This window comes from Vulpes vulpes, chromosome 13 (assembly GCF_048418805.1).
Source record: "Vulpes vulpes isolate BD-2025 chromosome 13, VulVul3, whole genome shotgun sequence".
Classification (NCBI taxonomy): Eukaryota; Metazoa; Chordata; class Mammalia; order Carnivora; family Canidae; genus Vulpes; species Vulpes vulpes.
Genome location: NC_132792.1, coordinates 34,330,810 through 34,352,540, shown reverse-complemented (window position 1 = coordinate 34,352,540; position 21,731 = coordinate 34,330,810). Strand labels below are relative to the sequence as shown.

Genomic DNA, 21,731 nt, shown 5'->3' with positions numbered 1-21,731 from the left:
AACAGGAGTTATGGGTGAAGCTGAGACCTGGACTCAGGCGGCTGGGTGGTTGGTGGTACCATTTGTGAAAACAGAGAAAACAGGTGGAGAAGCTGGTTGGGGGGGTTAATTCACGATTTTGGTTCTAGATGTGTTAATATATGATTCCCACGGGACAATAGCTTGGAGATCATCAAGATATCCATTTGTCCAAATCTGTAGTGTCCATGATCCTGGAGTAAAGCCTAGTGCCCAGGGTGTCTTGGCAGCTATACAAATATGACTGGAATCTGGCTCAGCATTAGGCTGAGTGAGCACAGGGCCTTGTGTTGCTACATATTTAAACTGATTTGTCAGGTGATGGAGCTACAGAGAAGAAAGGTTCTACCTCGGGAAGGCAAACACACGCACCACCCAATAATTCAGCACAGAGCCTGTCTTGGTTGCAGAGTTACCATCACAAGGAGCATTTTTAAAGTCAAACCCAATTTCTGTGCTAAGTCATGCCTGAGTAAGCTGGACAGTTGCCAAAAGACAAGAGAAGACTCCAGGCCTCTTTATAAGCAGGCTCTGGGAGATTTGGGTACTGCATGATAAAGCTGTCAGTTTAGTCTCAGCAGTACTGGCATGTGACTTATTTGCATATGTCACTTCCTTCAGCACATCTCAGCCCACAGGCCCCTGACTCCAAGTCCTGTGGACAAATAAAGCTGTCCAGGATGACCTCTTACTATCAGATTCAGGCTTTATTATACCAGGGGGTCTGGCGGCATATCCCTTATCCCTTTGCTTCTCTGGACCAGCTCACAGCCCCTCTGACAGCAGGAAGCTGTCCTAGGAGTGGAGCACATCAGAGAGGGCCCAGGCACAGCCCTTTGCAGGGCCAAGGAGTGGAGTGGAACTGCTGAAGTGCTGCTAACATTCGGCCACCAGCAGCCAACCTCCAGTGGTCTGGAAGGACAGGCCCGTTCAACTTCCTCAGCGTGCTGCTCCCCAGCCAGCCACAGAGGACAAGCCCTGGGTGGAGGCTACCTGTCTCTTTGCTTCTCTCTGGATCTGCTTCTGTGCCTCCTTGATTAGTGCTGGAATCCTGTGCCACCCATACTTGGGGACTGATTACTAAGTGGGAGACTGGCACATACGGCCCTGCTCAAGGTACTGTAATGATGCTTGATTGGTTAGTTGCCTAGTTTGGATTGTATTCAGTTGGTTATCCTTTTTTTCTTTTCTTTTTTAAGATTTTATTTATTTATTTATGAGCGACACACAGAGAGAGGCAGAGACATAGGCAGAGGGAAAAGCAGGCTCCCTGCAGGAGCCTGACGTGGGACTCCATCCAATACTCCAGGATTACGTCCCGAGCCAAAGGCAGACGCCCAACCACTGAGACACCCAGGTGTCCGTCTTTTTTTTTTTTTTTTTAAATTTGGACACTGGGCAGGCTGCTCCCAGTAGAGGGATGTGGCCTGGGTGCTCCAGAGTATTGTCTTAGCCTGCTTGCCCTCCTTCCCCAAGGACCAAAGGCATTCATAATCAAATGGGTCTATAACCTACTAGTAGAGCCAGCAGCTTGTGGAAACTAGAAATAACAAAAATGTGTCCTTTCCTGCAGTCTGGCTCAAACTCTGAGCCAGGTTGCCAGGCTTGGTAGACAGGACACAGGCTGGATTTCAGCCCTCATGCACACACCCCTTATGTCAGGTTCTGTGTTGGCCACTGGCTGCACATCTCTGGTGGGGGCTGTGATATGCCAATCAGCAAATCCTGCTTTAGAAATTCTCAATCCGCCACCCCCATTATGTAATTCAAAATAAAATTTAAAATAAAAATAATACTGACTCATTAAATACAAACTTTTACCCTAGTGTTTGAAATAACGACTTTACTTGGGATACTTCGATTGCAAAATTTTTGCTCACTGAAACTGAACCTTTTCTAGTTTTGTAGGAAGTGACTGCTGGATTGTATCTTTAAGCTCATGTGTAGGGGGCTCACTGTGCAGTCCAGCCCGGGGCCTGGGGCCTAGGTCCTCCTCCTAATGCCGCTTGTCTCTTGGACACTGCCATATCCCCCCTTTCATCCTATTATCCAGCTCAGACCTTGGCTAACAGTGCTCACACCTGGCTTCTACTTCCCTCCTCATGCTGGTTCCCTGAGAGCTTCATCCTGGTGGCAGTTCTGAATATATATATATATATATATATATATATATATATATATATATATACATACACACACACACACACACACACACACACTTTTTTTAATTTGAGAGAGAGAGGGAGAGAGCACACAAGCATAAGTGAGTGGGAAGAGGGGCAAAGGGAGAAGGAGAAGCAGACTCCCCTCTGAGAAGGACCTCCCCCCCAATGCTGGGCTCTATCCCAGGACCCCAGGACTATGACCTGAGCCGAAGGCAGATGCTCAATCGACTGAGTTGCCCAGGTGCCCCATGCTCTTATATTCAGACCCCTAACCTTTCCCATGTATATCTGAATCCCAATTCTAGTCTTGTCAAGTGGGTCTCCTCATGCTATTATCACTGAATCCATGATTCCATCACATGTTGGGGATCAGGACAGTGGAGCAGTTCAGGAAATCTGGGTTCCTTCCTTCATGCTATTTGGTGGTTTTAAACTAAGTCCATAAATTATTTGATACTCCCCACTACCTTCTGGAGGTGGAGCTTAATTCCACCCTGCCTCCCTAGAATGTGGGCTGAGCTTAGTAAGTTGCTTCCTATGATCAGGATGTTCATGTTTAGTTTCCTCCTTGCTCTTTCTCTCAGATCATTTACCCTGGGGGAAGCTGGTCACCATGCTGTAAGGACACTCAAGTACCCCCATGGAAAGGATCACATGGTAAGGAACTAAGGCCTCCTGCCAACAACTAGAGGTTGATTGTCTCCTGAGGAAGCCACACAGCAGTGGACCCTTGTACCCCAGGCAAGCCTCCATACTCCACCCTGATAGCATTTGGATTGCAACCTTCTAAGAGACCATGAACCACAACCAGCCAACCAACTATCTCAAATCCCTAACCCAAACCAACTCTGTGGGATAATAAACGTTGGTAATTTTAAGCCATTCAGTAGAAAGGTAATTTGTTACACAGCAATAGAAACTAATAATATCCCAGAGGTGAGGCTGAAGAGAGGGATGGTAGGGGTCTCACAAAATGGTTTTCTGTACCAGAAGCTTCTGGATCACTTTCTTACCCTTTGCACTGAAGATATCATGACCTCATGGTTTGCTTGCTTCTCTGTCTCCCAGATAAACATACAGAAAGATCAGAAAGTAATAAATTACCTTCCTACCCACTACCAAGATTAAACAAATGTTAACATTTTGTCATATTTGCTTCAGATCCTGCTCTTTTTGAAAGTGAAATAAGTCAATCACTATAGATAGAGCCCAGCAACTCTGCTGTCCCCTGTTTCTGCGAGGAATGACTATGCTGAAGTTCATTAGTCCCTCAAAGATTTTTATTTTGTTATAACTTGTATATGTGTTTAAAAAGTATATTCTATGTTATATATGTTTAAAAAGTTTTACATAAATAGTATTATATTATATATATCCTTTTGTACTTTTTGTATATTAAGGTAATAATTTACATAAAGCAAATTCACTCTTTTTAGGGTCTACTTCTGCGTGTTTTGACAAAGCATACAATGATGTACTTATGCTCACAAACAAGATATAGAACTTGCCCATCACCCCAAAAAGTGCCTGCTAGGACCTTGGTGTTGGGGATCCTAGGCTCTAGCAGATGGCCTAGCCTTGCTCCTTAATCTCAATGGTGTTGTCTCTGTCTTTCTGATGTTATTGCACACCAAAGCAATACATGCCTGAGAACTGAGGGGGACATGGCTGGGGACAGTTAGAAAATTTGGAAGCAGGAATCTGTGCTAATACTCCCACATCTAAGTCCTGCTGCCTAGCCAAAGATAGAGCCATGGGAAATATTGGTGACTCAAGTGAATTAAGAAATAAATGAATGAAGCAATGTAAGAGTGGGATGGATAGTGGGAGTTATTGCCTTCTCCATACTTTCTAGGTACCAGGGATCACCAAAGAGACTTCAAGCCTGAGCAGCTGTTGCTCTGTGTCTTCCTCCAGGCTTTGGCCCAGTCCTTCAGACTCTGAGCTGCTGGGGGAAATGGGGATTGACTTTGGCCCCACAGATAAGGTATCGTCTTACATTCCTATCTCCAACATTGCTCAGTGCAGTCTTGAAGGCTCTTCCTGGGATTTGCAAGTGCCTCTTGGGCCTATCCCTGCTCTTGCCTGGCATGAATCTCCCAATGAACCAGTAGCTCAGAGCTTTTCTCCCCACGAGAAAAAAAGAAAATGAATTCACTTGGACTCCTAATCATAAAGTGGCAGTGAAGGACCCTTTTAAACTTTGGTAACTGTAAAACTTAACCTTCCCAAGGAGCCTCGATGTCCACTGAAAGATGAATGGATAAAGAAGCTGTGGTCTATGTATACAATGGAATATTACTCAGCCGTTAGAAATGACAAATACCCACCATTTGCTTCGATGTGGATGGAACTGGAGGGTATTATGCTGAGTGAAATAAGTCAATCGGAAAAGGACAAACATTATATGGTCTCATTCATTTGGGGAATATAAATCAGTGGCAGAAAGCCTCTTACCCTTTGAGGGAGCCCAGTTGTTTAATGCTGCCCAGCAGCAAGCTGACCTAGAAGGTTCTGTCTGGGATGCGGCCATGACAGCAGCATTCTTTTTGTAGCTCGGTGGAGAAGATAAGAGAGAGCAAAGCAGTCAGCTTAGTATTACCCCAGACCCTCTGTAGCTGGAGGCAAATCAATACAGATGTCTGAACCAGGTCTTCACTTCTCACTGAAGGTCCTGGCAGCAAGTCCAACGGTGCATTCCTTATTTAGCATCTGATGGACATGTGCACTTGTCAGAGAGGGAATAAGCCACACAGGTCTCACCATCTCATTGCTTCCTCTCAAGAAAGAAAACAGGCAGACCGGCCTCAGGAATTCTAAGTTGCAATGGGAAAGAGAACAGTTCCAACTCCTATTCACTTCCCTGTTGCATGAACTGGCCCCACTGAGAGTTTGCTGACTTCTTGCTTCTGCTAACTGGTCACAATGAAAGATGAAGACCAACTCTCTGAGTTTTAAGAATTAGCTAAAATATACAAGGTAGAGTTCTTTCCCCTGTTCCACAGGAGTTGGCAGGTCAGTACTTGTGCTCAGGGGAAGCCAAGACTCTGAGCGAAGAGGTTCATCTTTCCCCTGCAGGGCTCTTGGGGATCCCTGGGGGAGGGGCAACCTTGGGGACCAAGAATCAAGGGAAAGCCCTGAGGGCCAAGCTCCAGTGATCTCCAATCCTCACTGCAGGTCAAAGCAGCCTCACTGTGTTCAGACCACATAAATATTCAATCAGATTGCTTGGAAAATCTGAGGTCCTTAAAGGAGTGGAGGAGGAGGAGGAAGAGATCAGTGCAGAAGCTGGCGTCAGGAAATGTTGACCCTTGCTAAGAGCTAATGCAAAGTCAGCCACGAAGGAGGGAGAATGGGTTTTAGCAGGTCGGGCTCCTGTTCTTGGCTTAGAATGTACATAGACATTACTTCTGAGATGTTAGTTGTGCAGGAATTTGGCTGTCTGGGTCAGAACAATCAGAAAGAAGAAAGCTTTCATCTCTCAGTTTGATTTCCTTAAAGTCTCTTCCTTTACCTGGAAGTCCAGCATGTCACTTTGAGGCTCCCTCTGAAGCACAGGAGAGCTCTCTGCCCCATCCCAAGACAGATGCTCTCAGGGGCCTCTCATGGGTAGGCCATTCTCTGAGGGATCCCAGTTGGTTTAGGAGTCATTTTTGCTAGGAAGCCTTCCAGACACCCCAAACCTGGGCCAGCCCCCCACCCTGCACTGCCTCTGACCACAGTGCTCACTTCCATCAGAGCACACATGACACTGGCTTGTGTATGTGTCCATCTCTCCCACTGGATTCCAGTGACCGGGGCAGGCTGGTGATTTACTGACTGCTACAGTTCATAGCAAAGTGCCTACGATACACGATAGGTGTCCACAAAACATGTATTGGATGAATACAAGAAAAGGAATGTCTGGGGGGGGCCTCAGCATGGGCTGTGCTGACCTGCTGCTCCTAGGGCAGCCCCTAGCCAGAAGGTGCCTCTAGGTTCTTCCTGCGACTTTTCCTGGCTTCCTGCTGGTGCCACCTGGGAGATTGGCTAGGGACGTTTCTCTTGAAAAGATGAACTTCTGGTTTTATCCTCTGATCCCTTCCTTTCCTAGTGGTACCCACGAATCACCCAGATTCACCGCCCTGGAACAGAGTATCTCCAGGAGACCAACCTGAAAGACATGAAACTCTCTTCCCACAGTGTGGTGAATCTGGGTACACAGTTGGGTGTGATTTCCACCGCATGGTTTAGGGTTGAAGCATTTCGTGAATCTCTTCCCAGGCATTCTCATTTCTCTCTCCATCTCTGGCTGCTGTAAATTCAGACTTTTAAAAATTTTTCCTTACTCTCCTTGCCAAGGACTGAGAGATCACCTCACTCTTTCACCTTTGTAGGTTCTTGGGACAGCAGGCACTAGGAGGTCAGTGTCCCTAGATTTCCAGTTGAATGAAATTGTTCTTCTTGTAACCCTCTGAGAGGTGCGATAGCCCCCACTTTGGGTCCCTGATATTCATACTCCATGTCTTTTCCAGTCCTCTGGTCCCTTTTGAAAGCACAGCCCCCTGAACAGATGTGCCCAGTCCTCATGCCCCATCAGGATTTGCCTCTTCTTGGACCACCCTCCATATCTCCTGTTTTACAGGAGCTTCCTCACTCAGCTGCACCCTCTCCTGGGCCTCACATTGCTCTGCCTCCCTCGGGGTCTCCCACTCACCCCTACTTCCTGACTTGTACTGCCTCATAGTCATTTGCCCAGCCTGGGTCTCTTCTCAATTCACCAGGATTTGGGAAAGAGTCCCACAGTTTCAAGATGTCACTCTTCTTTGTCCCCACTTGTTCTTACTAATGAGAAAGTGCCACAGGGCTTGAGAAGGTTAAAAGAAATTTACCAGGAGGATAAAGGGGAAATTTCATTCCAGGAAGAGGAAAAAGCCAATACAAAGGCCCCAAGGAAGAAAACCAAGTGAAAGATGGACAGCTATACACCTGGTGTGACCTGAGGTGGTGGGGTCAGGTGGCTGGGGGAGAGCATAGGGAGTGGGGATGGAGGGCTTTGCCTCGTCAAGAATTTTATAGGAAATCATCAAAACATCTTTGAGCAAGACAGTTATTGATTAGCTCTGTTTTTATATTCACTGTTCCTCATATTACAAAGGGCTAGTGTCCTTGATAAATAAAGAATTTGAGATTGATAAGAAAGTTGACTTTAAAAATTAATAAACTGACTTTTAAAAATAGCCAGTAACTCCCGAGAAGAATGTACAAGAGATATTGATTAGACAGTTCACAGAAAAGGAAATAGAAATGGCCCTTTAACATGTAAAAGATGCTTGACTTCACTCATAGTAAGAGAAATGCAAATTAATTCTCTACTGAGATCCCATTTTCATGCATTATGTAGGCAAAAATCCCAGGCTTTGATAATACACATTCTGTTAGCAATGTCAACCACCACTGGTAGAAGGGTAAATGAGCACAACTCGGTGGAGAGCAATTTGACAGTATCTACCCAAGTTGTAATTGCTTCTACCTTGACCTCCACTTATGGGATTTGACTATGAGATATACTGTACCCATGTGAAATAATGTGTATTCAGGGTTGTAAATTATGGCATTGTTGGAATGGTGAAATGTAGGAAGCAGCTAGCTGTCCTCAATAGGGTACCATTCACAGGTGGTGATGGTAGACTCTGTAAGTGGAATATGCAACAGTGAAAGAGAATGAAGTATGCTCATGACAGGGAAGGCCCCCAAGATATCCAAGACAGTTATGAGATAAATAAGAAAAAGGTAGACCAGTGCATATAATTGGTGCATTTTGTGTATAACACAGGGGAGGAGAAATGAGACTATTTATTTGCCTTCTCTTATAAAAGCATAAAGGAACTTGAGTGAGGTACAAAATGATTGCCCAAGTAGAGGTGCGAGAGGTTTGGGAACCAGGCAGATATGTGTAAGTGTGAGGAGACTTTCCCCTGGGAACCTTTCTATATTTTTTGAATTTTGAATCATGTGAGTATGTACTCTATTCAAAATACTAGGGGCAGTCCTGGGGGCTCAGTGGTTTAGCGCCACCTTCAGCCCAGAGTATGATCCTGGAGACCCAGGATCGAGTCCCACGTTGGGCTCCCTGCATGGAGCCTGCTTCTCCCTCTGCCTGTGTCTCTGCCTCTCTCTCTCTCTCTCTCTGTGTCTCTCATGAATAAATAAATAAAATCTTTTAAAAAATATATTACAAAACAGCTTCCTGTTTCCATAGTATTTCTTTCAGAATTCTTACGGTAGCCTGGCTGCCAGAAGAACCCAGCACCAGGTCTTATGATTCACACCAACTCCAGTGAGCACTCTGTTAAGAAATATACCCCCTAAACAAATTCATATATGTTTTTAGAGGGCGGCTGTACTGCTTCACCCAGCTGAGGTTGAAAATACTCCCCCTCATCCTTCTGGGGGCTCTGCTTCAGGTTTTTACATTTTCCCAGGTGCTTCTTTCTCACTCAACTGGTCATTTTCAGATAGTATTTCTACTTAATAAAGCAGTGTCTGCCCTTTATTTCTGATGTTTCTCTTCCTTGGGCATTCCCTTCCAAAGATGACCTTGCTGAGAAGTTCTTGAGAACTGATCACTTCCGGTGCTTTGTGATTACTTGTCCAGACTCCATACTTTATGCATATCAAATGTGGTTGCCCAATTTGAACACCTTGTAAAAACATTTAAAAATCACTCAGTGAAAATCTTTCAAATAAGGAACAGCTGTGCTGGAGAAAGCCAGCTGGTTGCTCACCACTTTTTCAGAAGTGTGGTGGGAAGCACAGTGTTCAAGAATTCTGGGCAGTGAATGGCAAAATTAATCTACACTAGCCCTTTGCTTGGGAAATGACTGCCTGAGAAAATGGCCCTCTCTTTGACCAGAATGGCCCTCTTTAGAAGGCACAGTCAGAGGTTCTCCTGGGAGGCGTTTGGGTCTCAGCTTCCCTTTTCTTGGCTTCGTTGCTCTGTGACTATGACACCTGTCATTCAGGTCTAAGCTAACTCACTGCGCACACATCTGCTGCAGATGTTGATGAAGTATTGGTCAAGTCCAACCAGGTCGATTTACTACTCTGCTCTTCTTCCCCTAAAGCCTTTTGTAAGAGTTCTGTTTACTCCTGGGTAGCTTGTTTCATTTCCCAGATGGAAAAGGTCTATAGCTTTGATTACACATATGTACTCCCAACCAGTTACAAACTCCTGGGGTGTAGGGACCACCTGTTTTTCATCTTTGTTCCCCCGACAGTTGCTAACACATGGCTGACCCTCCATAAATATCGTTGAATAAACAATGAATGGGTGGTTAAGTGGGCTTCTCACACTTGCTATGTATTTAGATCAGCTCTGTCCAATAGAAATTCTGTGATGATGGTGTATATAGTCGTGCTGTCCATTATTGTACTCGCATGTAGCTACTGAGCCCTTGAAATGTGACTAGGGTAACTGGGAGACTGAATTCTAAATTTTAACTAATTTTATTTAACTTGTCATGTGTAGTCAGTAGCTGCCATATTGAATGTGATTTAGATGACTGACTATATTATTTGATCACCTACACTGATAAACTATGTCGCCTTCTCAAGTTGAGTTATTTTGCTTGACATGGCCCAGAAGCAGTGAAAATGCATATTAGCACATCCCATGGCACTTGCCATCACCTTCTGGGCGAACAGATGCCCGAAGGAGAGAGAGTGAATAGAAATTAGTTCTGCCTGCCTTTTCCTGAGTAAATCTTGGGTTCCCCCAGGAGTATAAATGGTCAGCTTTCTTGGTTTATGACTCACCCAAGAGCCACCCTCTATGACTGTTCCGAGGCCCCGCCAGCAGGCTAGGCACGGAGTCTGGGCTGAGTTCGAGGGAAGAGTGCCATGTGGTGAGTCATCTGTACCATTTCTCAGAACAGGTGTTCTTTGAGGAGTCTCCTCCAAGGGTACCCCACCCAACCTGCCTTTCCTTGCAGGGTGACTGTAGCTCCAGGACAGGCATGAAGTTCATTCCTGTTCAGGAACATCTGGGGTGATATGGAGTTACCAGACTTGTGCCCAGAGACCCCACAGGGATTTAGATCTAGGGGTGTGTTTTGTGCTCCGACTGTTCCAACAGAGGCTGAAGTACCGGCCTATGGGAGTACCAGCCGCAAATTCAGCAGCTTTAATGCCAAACCAGGACCCTTTCTTCAGTACTTGGTCCACCTGGTTCTAGCCAGTGTTGCCCGTGGCAGGAGGCAGAGCGGGGTTTCCCCAGTGTGCCAGAAAGCCTGGGGCTCTTCAGCCACAGCAGGAGGCAGGGCTGCAGAGTAGGCACGCGTGTGTGTCCATGTGTGTGCCTACGTGTATGTGTGTGACCCTAGTGGCCCCCTGTCCTCTAATGGGTGGAACAGGACGGAATCGCTACGTCCCCGGCGAGAACTGCCCATTTCTCCTGTTGAAAGGAGGTAGTTCCCTTTGCTTCCTGGGTTAGGAAATGCCCACAGAGCAAGTCAGGCAAGTGCCCGTGATGCCAGGTCACTGAGCCAGAGCTCCCAGAACTGCCAGCATCTTCTACTCTCATCCTCAGGGATGCAGGCAAAAGGTACATGGCATCTAGCGCTCTCCAGGCTCATGTCACAGCATCCCTTCTTGGGCTGCCTGTCACCTCTCATTTGAAAGACAAAAAAAAAAAAAAAAGAAAAGAACTGCAGCACTGGGTCGCTGACACAGCAGAACTCCCTAAATGCCTTAGGCCAGGGCAGTGTCTGGGTACAGTATTCCGTTGGTGGTGAGCCATCTTCTGGAGCCCAAGGTTGTTTCAACATATCTGACACACCCTGCAGGCCCAGCAGGCAGGGTGGGGAAAACCCATACTGTACATGACACATGAGAGAAGCTCTGGTTACCGGTTGCACAAACAACACCTCATTCAGGGCTCATGTAAGTGTCGAGGCAACTTGTCACTCCGCATTAATGTATCTCACCCTCCTCTGGCTCTGCTTCTCCTCCTAGCCTCATCTTTAAAATCTTTGGGGGCTGGGGGCAAGCCTAGGTTTGGAGAACAACTGGTGTCTAGAGACTCGATCACTGCAAAAATCATGTGCTACTGGCATGGCAGTCTACCGTCAGCTTGTCATTCAGGCCTTTGCTTCTTGAAATTCCAACCAGCTGTATCTAAAAGTCCCATGGTTTCTGTCATTGCCCTACTTTTTTAGAGCTACTCATCCCTGCAGATGGTGTAGTTCTTTCTGGGTCAAGTGTGACTGCAAAGGCTGGTGTGAGTGGAGCACCCTGAGCATTCTGGAAAATTCTTTGGGTTTCCTGGGAAAGTATTCTGTTCCAGACTCCTGCTTGTGGCATGGTGCATTTCTTGGGATGCTAAAGATTAATACCTACAGAAATCATTCCCTAAATAAAGAGTGCTTCTTTGATGGCAAGACTATCTTTGTGCAGTATAGCCACAGAATTTTAGATTTTAAAAACTAGTAGGAAAAAAAAAAACTAGTAGGGAACCTAGAGATCAAAGCTTCATTTTCCGGGTAAGAAAACAATATTAGAGAGGTCAAGCAATATGGCCCAAACCACTGCAGTTTATGGATAGAACTACTAGAACTTTGAATAAACAAGATGATACATAAATCCATGAGTTGGGATTGACTTCAGATGAAACAGGTGACTTACTCAGGACTCCTCACTTAGAAGAAGGAATAAGGAGCCAAAATTATTTTGAATAATTTCCCCCTTTTTTTCCAGCATTGATACTCTAAGTGTTAACATATGTTAAGCGGGGGATCGCTGGGTGGCGCAGCGGTTTGGCGCCTGCCTTTGGCCCAGGGCGCGATCCTGGAGACCCAGGATCGAATCCCACATCGGGCTCCCGGTGCATGGAGCCTGCTTCTCCCTCTGCCTGTGTCTCTGCCTCTCTCTCTCTCTGTGACTATCATAAATAAATAAATAAATAATTAATTAAAAAAAAAAAAAAAACATATGTTAAGCGGAATGATGACTGTGTTCTCTTTTTTACCACTAAGTGTTTTGCTTCTTCTTTCTCCTCTAAATTGTACCAGTTGGATTTGTATAATTTAGGGTTCACCTGATTGAATGAGTCTGGTTGTAGAGGAAGACCCAATGGAAACTCTTGCTGCCAAAAGGGCAAGTAAAGTGATCACAGAACCATCTTTACATCCCCAGGGCTCTGGCTGTTGTCATGTGTCTAAAGATGCTGAGATCTTTCTTTTTTCTTTTTCTTTTTTTTTTTTTGATGCTGAGATCTTAGAGGAGGATGACCTCCATGAGAGAACTGGGGACAAAACTTGCTCTTCCCTTTCTCCCTGATAATGTGCCAGTCAACTATCAGACATGGACTGGTATGGTATTGGGGTGAGAATGTGGGGAGCTGATACCTTCTTATGACTTAAACAAGCTCTGGTCAAATGAACCCCTTTGACCCCTTTGATTTAGGTGAGAGACATTCAAAGCCTTAGGGCCATGGAACAGGATGCACACAAGATGAGTGAAGCCTCTGTTTTTACTGTGAGCTGCAAGGGACTCTCTCCATCTTATCATGGAAATTCAGGGGTCAGGGCTTTTCAAAATAGGATCTGGTAAAAGGATCAGTTCATGTTTTCCACAGGGTTCTTCATAGAAGGTTTTTCACTTGTCCTTCTAGAGGTCATTCTAGTTTGGTTTATGCAATAGTTGCTAGTTAAGAACCTGGCTGTCATCCATCCTCTATGTTAGGCCAGGGTTGTGGTGGGAATCCTGTTTTCCTGGAGATGTCAGGGTTATAAACTAGTTCTTGGGCTGATGGTCCATGTCTGCTACTGCCCATATACCCTAGCACTTTACTCACACCATTTTGTATTATTCCCTTGACCCGATTTTATATTCCTTGAGCCTAAAGAACAGAGCTTATACTTTCTTTAATTCCTTTTCTAGTCCATAGCCTGAACACATTATACATGCTGATAAGCAATTGACTTGATATGAGTTTTTAAAGGTTTAAATTAGGAACATACATTTATAGCAAAATATAGATGTGTTGTATACAGAGTAAAAATTTAAAGTGAAAAATATGGTATTACTTATTCAAGTTGGCAATGAGAAACAGAAAATTTTTTTTATAAAAGATTATCTTGGTAAAAGACCTCCAAAGTTCAAAGGTTTTCAACAATGTCCCTCAAGAAATGTGATAGAAATGTTGCAGAGGGTGGTAAGTCAGCTTGGAAGGTGCAAAAGTTGCATTCAAATATGTGAGGAAGTCAAACCACACCTCTGAAAACTTAGAACTAAAGAGGTTGAGAAATGCAACAGATATTGGACATGTCCCCAAGAGTAGATGGTTTATCACCCTAGTGTGTGTCGTAAGGACCAGTTGGGCACAAGTGTCAGGTATCTGGACAGTGAAGGGGGAAGCACATTTTGAGGCTGCCCTCCCAGAGCTGGAGAGCCATGGCTCAGATGTGACCAAGAGCCACCATGTGGCATCATTTCAAGGGATTTTCATATACTTGAGGCCTGACGCCTGGGGAAGCTTATTCCCCCAGAGGTGCTTGCAGCCTGAGTGCCCCTGGAAGTTAAAGAAAGCAGTGGGCTCCTAATTTTGAGGTGACTCAAGAGGCAGAGTGGTCCCTGGCTACTTAATTTTAGATTTTAACAGGAGGGGCTTATGCAGTCCCTGCTACATCAATGTGATCCATGTGATCCACAGCTGTTAGGGCAGAAGGTGGGAGATGGGACTCGGGCTCTTGTAGCACTTTACTGGGAGATAATAAGGAAGAATAGCTTGCATTTTAAAGTTCAAATTGCTTAGCTCTGGAAGGTTCTGTGAGGGGAGGAGCCTGAGGAAGTTTGAAAGGAGGGATTGTTCTGCTGTCTTGGGTGCTGGTAGCAGATTAAATATCAGCACTGACACGTGCACTTGAATCGTTCTCTTGGGTTGGAGGAGTTTTAGCCCAAGGTCACTTCTTTCCAGTTCTAAATAAAATTATCTAAGTTGTTGCCTAAAAATTTTCAAATGCATTTTTTAGTTGGATTTTAGCCAAGCTGTCAGGCAAGCATTTAGGGAAATGTTAGCTTTGGAAATTGTTCCTTCTGCAAGGACCCTCGTGGCCTGGAGCAATGAACCTGTCTCCCCCAGGTTCCTCTTTGGGCCCAGAGACCTCTGCGCCCCGCTGACTTGTTTTGTCCTGGTTTCTAGTTGAAGGCCACAGAAGTCCCCCACCTTTGCTTTTCTGGAGGACTCTCCCAAGTCTGGCAAAAACAACAAACAAAACTCAACCAAATGAACACACAGACAGTGTAGACTCTGTTTTTGGATGTTGCTTTGAGGACAGTAATGTCTGTTCCTTCAAAATGGGTGACTGACTTCTGTTTTCAGTGATCACAGCCAAATACGACACAAGATCTGATCTTAGAAACAAAGGCTGTGACTACCTCAGCCCAAGAGTGATGAGGACAAGCCAGAGGAAGGCATGCTTGTGGCCATGACACCGTGGTTCCCCATCCATCTCATAGGAAGAGACTTCCTTCTTCCTTTCTCTGTGGGATACTCCATAAGCAAGTTAGGACTGATGACTCTTGAGGGCCCCGGAAGCTCTTCCTCCCTTTCCTGGGTGAGACAGGCCTGGCTGCAAGGATTGCTTCATTGCCAAATCAGGCAGCGTGCCCTCACTGTGAGTCTCAAGCTGAGCTGAGCTGGGTAAGATCAAAAGCAGAAGGAACTTTGTTCTTGCCCCTGATGCAGGTCTGAGGAAGGCCCAACCAAGTATCTGTGCCTCTCTGGCAGCATCTCTTACCAGGTTCAGACAGCTGGTGGATACTAGACAAGTACTCACTCCGGGAGTGATACTGAGAATGTCCTTATCGGGCCTAGAGAAGAAATGAATGTCCAAGATGTATGTGTCTAATGTCTAACAATAGGTGGGAGGAAGCCCTGATTTTGTATATTTGCCAATTTCTCTGGTGTAAATACTCCCAAGCTAACAACATGATGTTAGCTGGGTTGCAAAATTCCTGAATGTTAATGATGGTTTCTCCCAAGTAAAAGCCAGCTCCAGCTCAGCCCAGCAGGCTGTTACTGAAACTGTCCTGAAGATCCAGAGCCCTGGCTTCAGAACCAGACAGACACAGAGGGGTGGAGGAGGTTCCCTGGTCCTCGCACTGGGGTAGTGTGTGGCTTAGGCATGTTACCTAACCTTTCTGAGCCTTCGTATACTTATCCAGAAAACCGGGGTGAACAGTCTCTGGCCAGATGGATGGAGGACCATGACTGGCGGCTCTTGCCCTATCTTGTGGTCTACATTAGTCTAAACTAACATTGCCGGGAGGAAGAGGATGCCATTCTGAGCAGGCGCTACCCCCAACGGCCACCTCAGAGCTCACGTGCTCTGAGATCACTTGAGGGTTTGCTGTGAGTCTGGAATAAGATACTGAATGGGAAGGGCTGCCCTCCAGTAGGGATTTGGTGTTAGTTCCTGATTCATCGCACCCTTCCTTATTCCTCCTGTTTCCTCCCTCTGAAGTCCCAGTGAAACGCTGCCAGACAGGCCACAGCCTCTGACTGGGATCAGGCTCATGCACCCACCTGTTAGAAACGGGCCTGCACGTACACCTCCTGTCCCTGCAGGACCAACCAGATTGGACCATGCCCAATCAGGAGGCATGAACAGTTGGCATTAGTGTGTACCCGCCACATTTTTCAGTATCTTTTTTCTTCAGTTTCTTTAGCCACTGATTTATATCCTGGGTCCTGTTCTCAATGGCTTTTCTCTCAGTCATTAAAAGCCATAGCCCCTCATCGGTGGATTATAGTCACGTCTCCTAGAGGGAAGAAGGTGTAGAACACGGAGCCAGTGCCCCACTGCTTCTCTTGGCTCTTAGCAGTCGATGTACACCACTCCGGCTTCCATCTGCCAGCACTGGTGTCTTGCTGCCTAGGGGCTTCCCCTCACCAGTGAAGCACCATCTGCTGACTGATGGCAGGTTGAGAGTGGCCCTGGAGCATCTTGCAACCAATGACAGATGAGCACTGGCAAAGAATACCTGGCCCCTGCCCCCTTCAGGTGAGCTACCTTTGAACACTGCGTTTGACTCAGAGCCCCAGAGTTTCCTGATGGGATGAGGCTCTGTCACCCACATTGGTAGCTGGCTAGGTCACAGACCCTTTATTAGCTCCTTTCCCCTTCTCGCTTCTCTCCCCATTTCCTCTGGTTTTCTCGGCACCTCCCAAATACACTGTTTGAGATTGAATTCTTGTCTCAGTGTTCCCGCTTTAGGAGGAACCCGGACGATCACAGGGGATTTATGAAGAGCCAAAAGAATGATTCTGGGAGAGTGGAATTCCAAACTCTGCTTTCTAGACCGGAAATAGCACAGTCTGATACATACACATGAATGGATAGGAACAATGGGACAGACATTTAAAATGGAAATTATCCAGCAAAATTAGGGAGGTTTAGCTGCCACTCTGATAAGACTTAATGGGAGGAGAGATGCTGCTCCAGGTATCATGGGCCAAAGGAAGCCTGTGGCTTCCTGTCATTAAGCCAAGGTCATACAGAGGAGGACAACCCTGTAAGACTCAGGCTTAGGCCCTTACATGTTGTTGCTACTGGTTCTGACAGGGTCCTTGGAGCACATGCTGACTCTCCTCTCTGTGTCTCAGCAGATCCTTGAATAAAACCCATCTATACATGGGGGCCATTTGCCTGGAGGCCAGACTCCCTTTGCTGGGGGTATGTGGCTATTTCTTGGGCTGGTGGAAGGGAAAGCCGAAGAAGGGAAATCCACTGCAGGTGGCCTTGTTACGCTCCTGAGTATCAGAGTCTCATGTGAGCCATGGGAGACCTCATGGAGCTCCCAGTCTGAGTGCAGAGACAGGCAAGACACCCACTAACTGCATAACAGAGCCACGTGAAAATTGTCCTAGAATACTCGGTCTAATGAAGAGCCGACCGATTGACCAATTCCAATTCATGGGGCTGAAAACAGCATTCTGTTTGATGAGTGGAAGTAAACCTGCCGGCAGAAGGTCAGATGCATAGCAGGAGCTCCACAGACCTTGATTCACACCTAGGGCCCTTTCCACACTGAGAACTCTGTGTCTATGCACCAGTGCAGAGATTATCTTTTGGATTTTTTATCATTTATAGCTACAATTACCTGCAAAATGAAAGGCAAAAAGCCAAGGGTCTATTTGTAGCTCAATTACCAAACAGATAGGCAGGATCAGGGGACAAACAGATGGGGAGAGTCTGCCTGGTGTTATCTGGATTGGCTGTCCTTGCTGCTGGAGATGGTGCAGGGTTTCCTACAGCCGCCCCGTGGGGCATCCCACTTGCAGATACTGGGTGACGGGGCGGGGGCGTAGAGGAGGGTCCCTATCTAGAAAGCAGGCAGGACACAGTGGCAGGTTCGTACCAGCCGCTGCAGTCTTTGCTGCTGAGCTCGCCTACTCCAGGGGCCTCCGGAGGGAGCTGTGTTGGAGGGTGGGCTCCTTCAGGGGAGACGTCAGGCATCTGACATCTTGGCTAGGGCCCCTCTCCCACCCCGGGGTGCCCGGTGGGTGGGAGTCCTAGGGTCTGCGGCGGGGCTGCAAAGATGCCGGGTGCTGGGGGCCCGGGTCCAGGCCCGTGGCGGAAGCTGTGCAAGGCTGCATGAGCCCTCCTCAGGGGAGACTCAGGGGAGCGCTTGCAGCCCGCAGCCTGGGGCTCCCCTCCAGGCCTCCCACACAGCAGCCGCCCTGTGTCTAGCTGAGCAGCGCTGCCAGACCCGGAGCCCGGGGTGGGGGGGCGAGCTAAAGCCAAGGGGTCACCCTTGGCTCCTTTAGCGAGCTGGCTTGCCCTGAGGAGACTGGGAGGACATGAGGTGTAAACCCTGGGATGTGCGTGTGTGTGTGCGCGTGCATGTGTGCGTGTGTGTGAGAGACAGACAGAGAGGAAGGGAAGGAGTCATGACAAAGTAACTTAGGAAAATAGACAACACTTAGCTTTGGTAACTTTCCTACTGATCAAAAGTAATTTAATTCATTTCACAAATGTGAAGTGTGATCTACTCACAAATTAGATGGTTGGGAGGTTTTGTTGGTTGGTTCAGAAGATGGGAGGGAATGAAAACCTTGGCTGGGACAGTCCAGGCTTCTCCGCTATTCCTCACCAAAGAGAAAAAAAATCCTTAGAGAAAAATGTTTTCTCCTTCTACTTGTCCCACTGCTAGTCACGGCGCTTTCTCTCCTGCCCGTTTCTCCTGCTTGCTGCCAATTTACTCCTCTTACTCATTTATTCAGTCGGCCAGCCAGTCAGCTGGTCAGTCAGCATACATACACGCCAGGCATTAGTGTCTGTGGGTGGAAGCTATCAAATAAGATTATAGTTTTCATTTAGTCCAAGGAAGAGTTTTCTAACAGTGAATTCACCCCTAAGAGGAGGTCGCCCTCCATCAGGGAGAATGTCTGACTGAGCCAGCAGTAGCCAGCTGGGGTGCTTCTGGAGGATTCTCGCATCATGTGGGGCTTGGCTAAAATAATACCTAAGGTACCTCCCAGTGCTGAGATTCCATGATTTTGCTGTTCTCGTCTTTAATAGAATGGAATTGATACCCAAGAAAGACCCTGGTCCCTAAATTGGGTTTTCCCCCATTCAACTCCAAAGAAAACAATACCAACAAAGTAAATGTTCACACTGATCTCTGCCTTCTTTCCAGCATCTGATGATTTGAAAGCTGTCTAGACAGAGCTGAAGAGCTGAGAAAAAGGGCCACGGATGTCCTCCAGGGTAGAGGCCCCGAGGAGAGGAGTCAGAGCCTGTGATTATGCTCCTCATGCTATGTCCAGGCCAAGGCTCCATTCAAGCCCCTCCTCCTCCCAAAAAGGCACACATCCTCCTCACTCAGAACTCAAGGTAATGACTGAAAGTGAAAGGCCAGATGAAAAGGCAGAAATCTAAAAAAAGAAAGAAAGAAAGAAAAAGAAAGAAAGAAAGAAAGAAAGAAAGAAAGAAAGAAGAAAGAAAGAGAAAAGAAAGAAAAGAAAAGAAGAAAAGAAAAGAAAAGAAAAGAAAAGAAAAGAAAAGAAAAGAAAAGAAAAGAAAAGGCAGAAATCTGGCAGCCTCTCCAAATCACTCTAGGCAGAGTGAAGCAGGCCTTCCCTTCAGGTCAACTCGATTCGCTCTACCAGGCATGTCTGGTGCATGCCCCACTACATGAGTCTGCACTTTGGGGATAGGGAGAGTGAGCACCAGGCCTCCTGCCTGCCTGCCCTGAGTCTCCCAGCCGCTGCAGGAGGGCCCATGGTGGCCCACTGGCTGGGAGGCTGTCTTCCTGGAGCCTTAGATGCCTTCCCTGTGCTTGATTACCATTCTCATCCCAAAAGGATTCTCGCCTTAAATCTCGATGATTAACATGGGGATTAATAAGCTCTGACTCTAAATAATCGTTCCGAAGATGAAGAAATGCTCAGCAGAACCTATCTTCCTCCTCTCGACTCTGTTCACGAATCAAGTATAAATCTGCATCTCTTCCTTTTTTCCTCCCTGTCAGAGGGCTGTTCTCAAAAACTGCTGTTCATCAGGGCGAATTGGCAATGGGAGTGTCTGTCAGAAAGGCTGTTCTCACAACTGGAACCTGTCTGTTGTAGGAGATGAGGTAATTTCTTAAGCTTCTGGTATCCAAGGAGGAAAAAAGAACAACCCAATAAGGTCTGTTAACAAAGGTGTGAGAGTCTGGGTATTTTCTGGTACTAAAGAGATCTCAGGGAATGTTTCTTCTGGGCTGAAAGCAAACCTTTGTCAAGGATTTCATTTTAGAAGGTTCAAAGACACCAGAGAGAGAGAGAACAAGAGGCAGGAAGAGCGGAAGAGATGAAGAGAGGGAGAAGGCAGGAGCCAGGCCTTGCTGAGATGTCACAGGAGAGAGTCACAGATACAGGCTCTAGCAGTTTGATCACTGGAAAAATGTCTGTTAAGAGTTACTGCAATGGAAGAGAGAAATTTCTGGATTTTTTTTTTTTTTAAAGATGTGCCTTTGCTCCTGCTGCTTTGTTCACCTGGAATGACCTTATTCCTTCCTGTCCATCTTGAGCCCTCTATTCTAAAGGGAGCTCAGTTCAAATGCCCCCTCTTCCATGAAGACTTCTTTGGTATCTCCAGTTACATAGATAATTGCTTTGTCTGCTGAAGTCACTAGCAGTTTTTTTCCATTAAAATTTTTTTTATATTTAGTCACGGCAAAATACAAGTAAATTTTATCACATTAAACATTTTTTAAGTGTACAGTTCAATCGTGTTAAGTGTATTCACATTGTCGTGCAGCCAATCTCTAGAACTCTTTTCTTTCATTTTTTTTCAGAACTTTTTCATCTTGCAAAACTGAAACTCTGTACCCAGTAAACAATAACTCCCCATACTATTGGCAACCACCATTCTACTTTATGTCTCAGTGGATTTGACTCCTTTAGGTACCTCATGTAAGTGAAATCATGCAGTACTTATCTTTTTGTAATTGGCTTACTTCACTCAGGATATTAGTGAAGTATTACATCTATTAGAATTTTATTCTTCTTCTTCCTTTTTCCTTTTTTTTTTTTTTTAAATGGTCTCCACACCCAGCATGGAGCCCAACTCAGGGCTTGAATTCACGATCCTGGGATCAAGACCTGAGCTGAAATCAAGAATTGGACACCCAACTGACTAAGCCACCAGGCATTCTAGAATCTTCTTCCTTTTGAAGGAATACTAATTTGATTATTTTTTTCTAATGGTATTTATAACATGCAGTCTTATTTTTAAGTGACATAGGCACATTCTATCTTTTCTATAGAATTCTACATCTTTTGAGGACAAGGTCTGAGTATCCACACAGTTGAGTCCCACTCTACCTATTAGCTCAGTGCTTGGCAGAGAATTTGTGCTGAGTATTTGTCAAAAAGATCAAAGGACAAATGCTGCCATAGTGTCTTAAGTGGGATCTTCTAGACCTCCCAGATTCTCTATAAATATGCCCCCAAAAAGACTCAATGTGGAATCAATTCACCTCATCAAGTTGAAGTGAGCAGAAATGGAATGGCATCAACCATTTTGTGCTGATCTTACCCCACAGCCTTGAATCAGTCCTGTGTCTTCTCCTGGCTTGAGCCTTCTACTTCCTTCTGGGAGACATCTCCTTTGGGGCAGGAAATTGGGCCCAATCTTAAAAGAACAGAAAGATGGAGTAAGAAAAAGTAAGGAGAGAGGGGGATGGTTCACATAAAAACAGAAGCTGATAATTAGATTTAGATTTTCCATCTTGTTAACTCTCTGGTTGTGTCATCACTTTAAATATGTATCTTCTGATAAATAGGGGGCAGGAGACTGTGGAAGTCTTATTATTAATCATACAAAACATCCTTTCTCACCCTCTTCCCCAGGTTGTTACTATGGAAGACTGCTTTTTTTGCAACTCAGGAGCAATAAGAGAAGCCTTGCTATGATTTGATCTGGGAACTTGGAGAACTGAATGACACTTCATGTTTGGTCTGTAATAGCTATTTCTGGAGTCACTTTAGTAAGCTCCTCTTAAAGCCCCGCCTTTCCC

General features: G+C 46.0%; 2 long non-coding RNA genes across 4 annotated transcripts in view; one reads left to right on the top strand and one right to left on the bottom strand.

Moving 5' to 3' along the window:
* LOC112916972 (uncharacterized) overlaps positions 1–21,731 on the bottom strand; it is a 133,016-nt gene that overhangs the window by 74,388 nt on the left and 36,897 nt on the right. For all 3 annotated transcript variants that reach the window (XR_011996557.1, XR_003234386.2, XR_011996558.1), the window contains exon 2: positions 21,251–21,346. This is a non-coding gene — a long non-coding RNA (uncharacterized lncRNA). The remainder of the gene's footprint in view (positions 1–21,250; positions 21,347–21,731) is intronic.
* Positions 514–8,407, top strand: LOC112916973 (uncharacterized). The gene is made up of 3 exons (XR_003234389.2): positions 514–1,134; positions 2,768–2,840; positions 4,039–8,407. It is a non-coding gene; the product is annotated as an uncharacterized lncRNA (long non-coding RNA).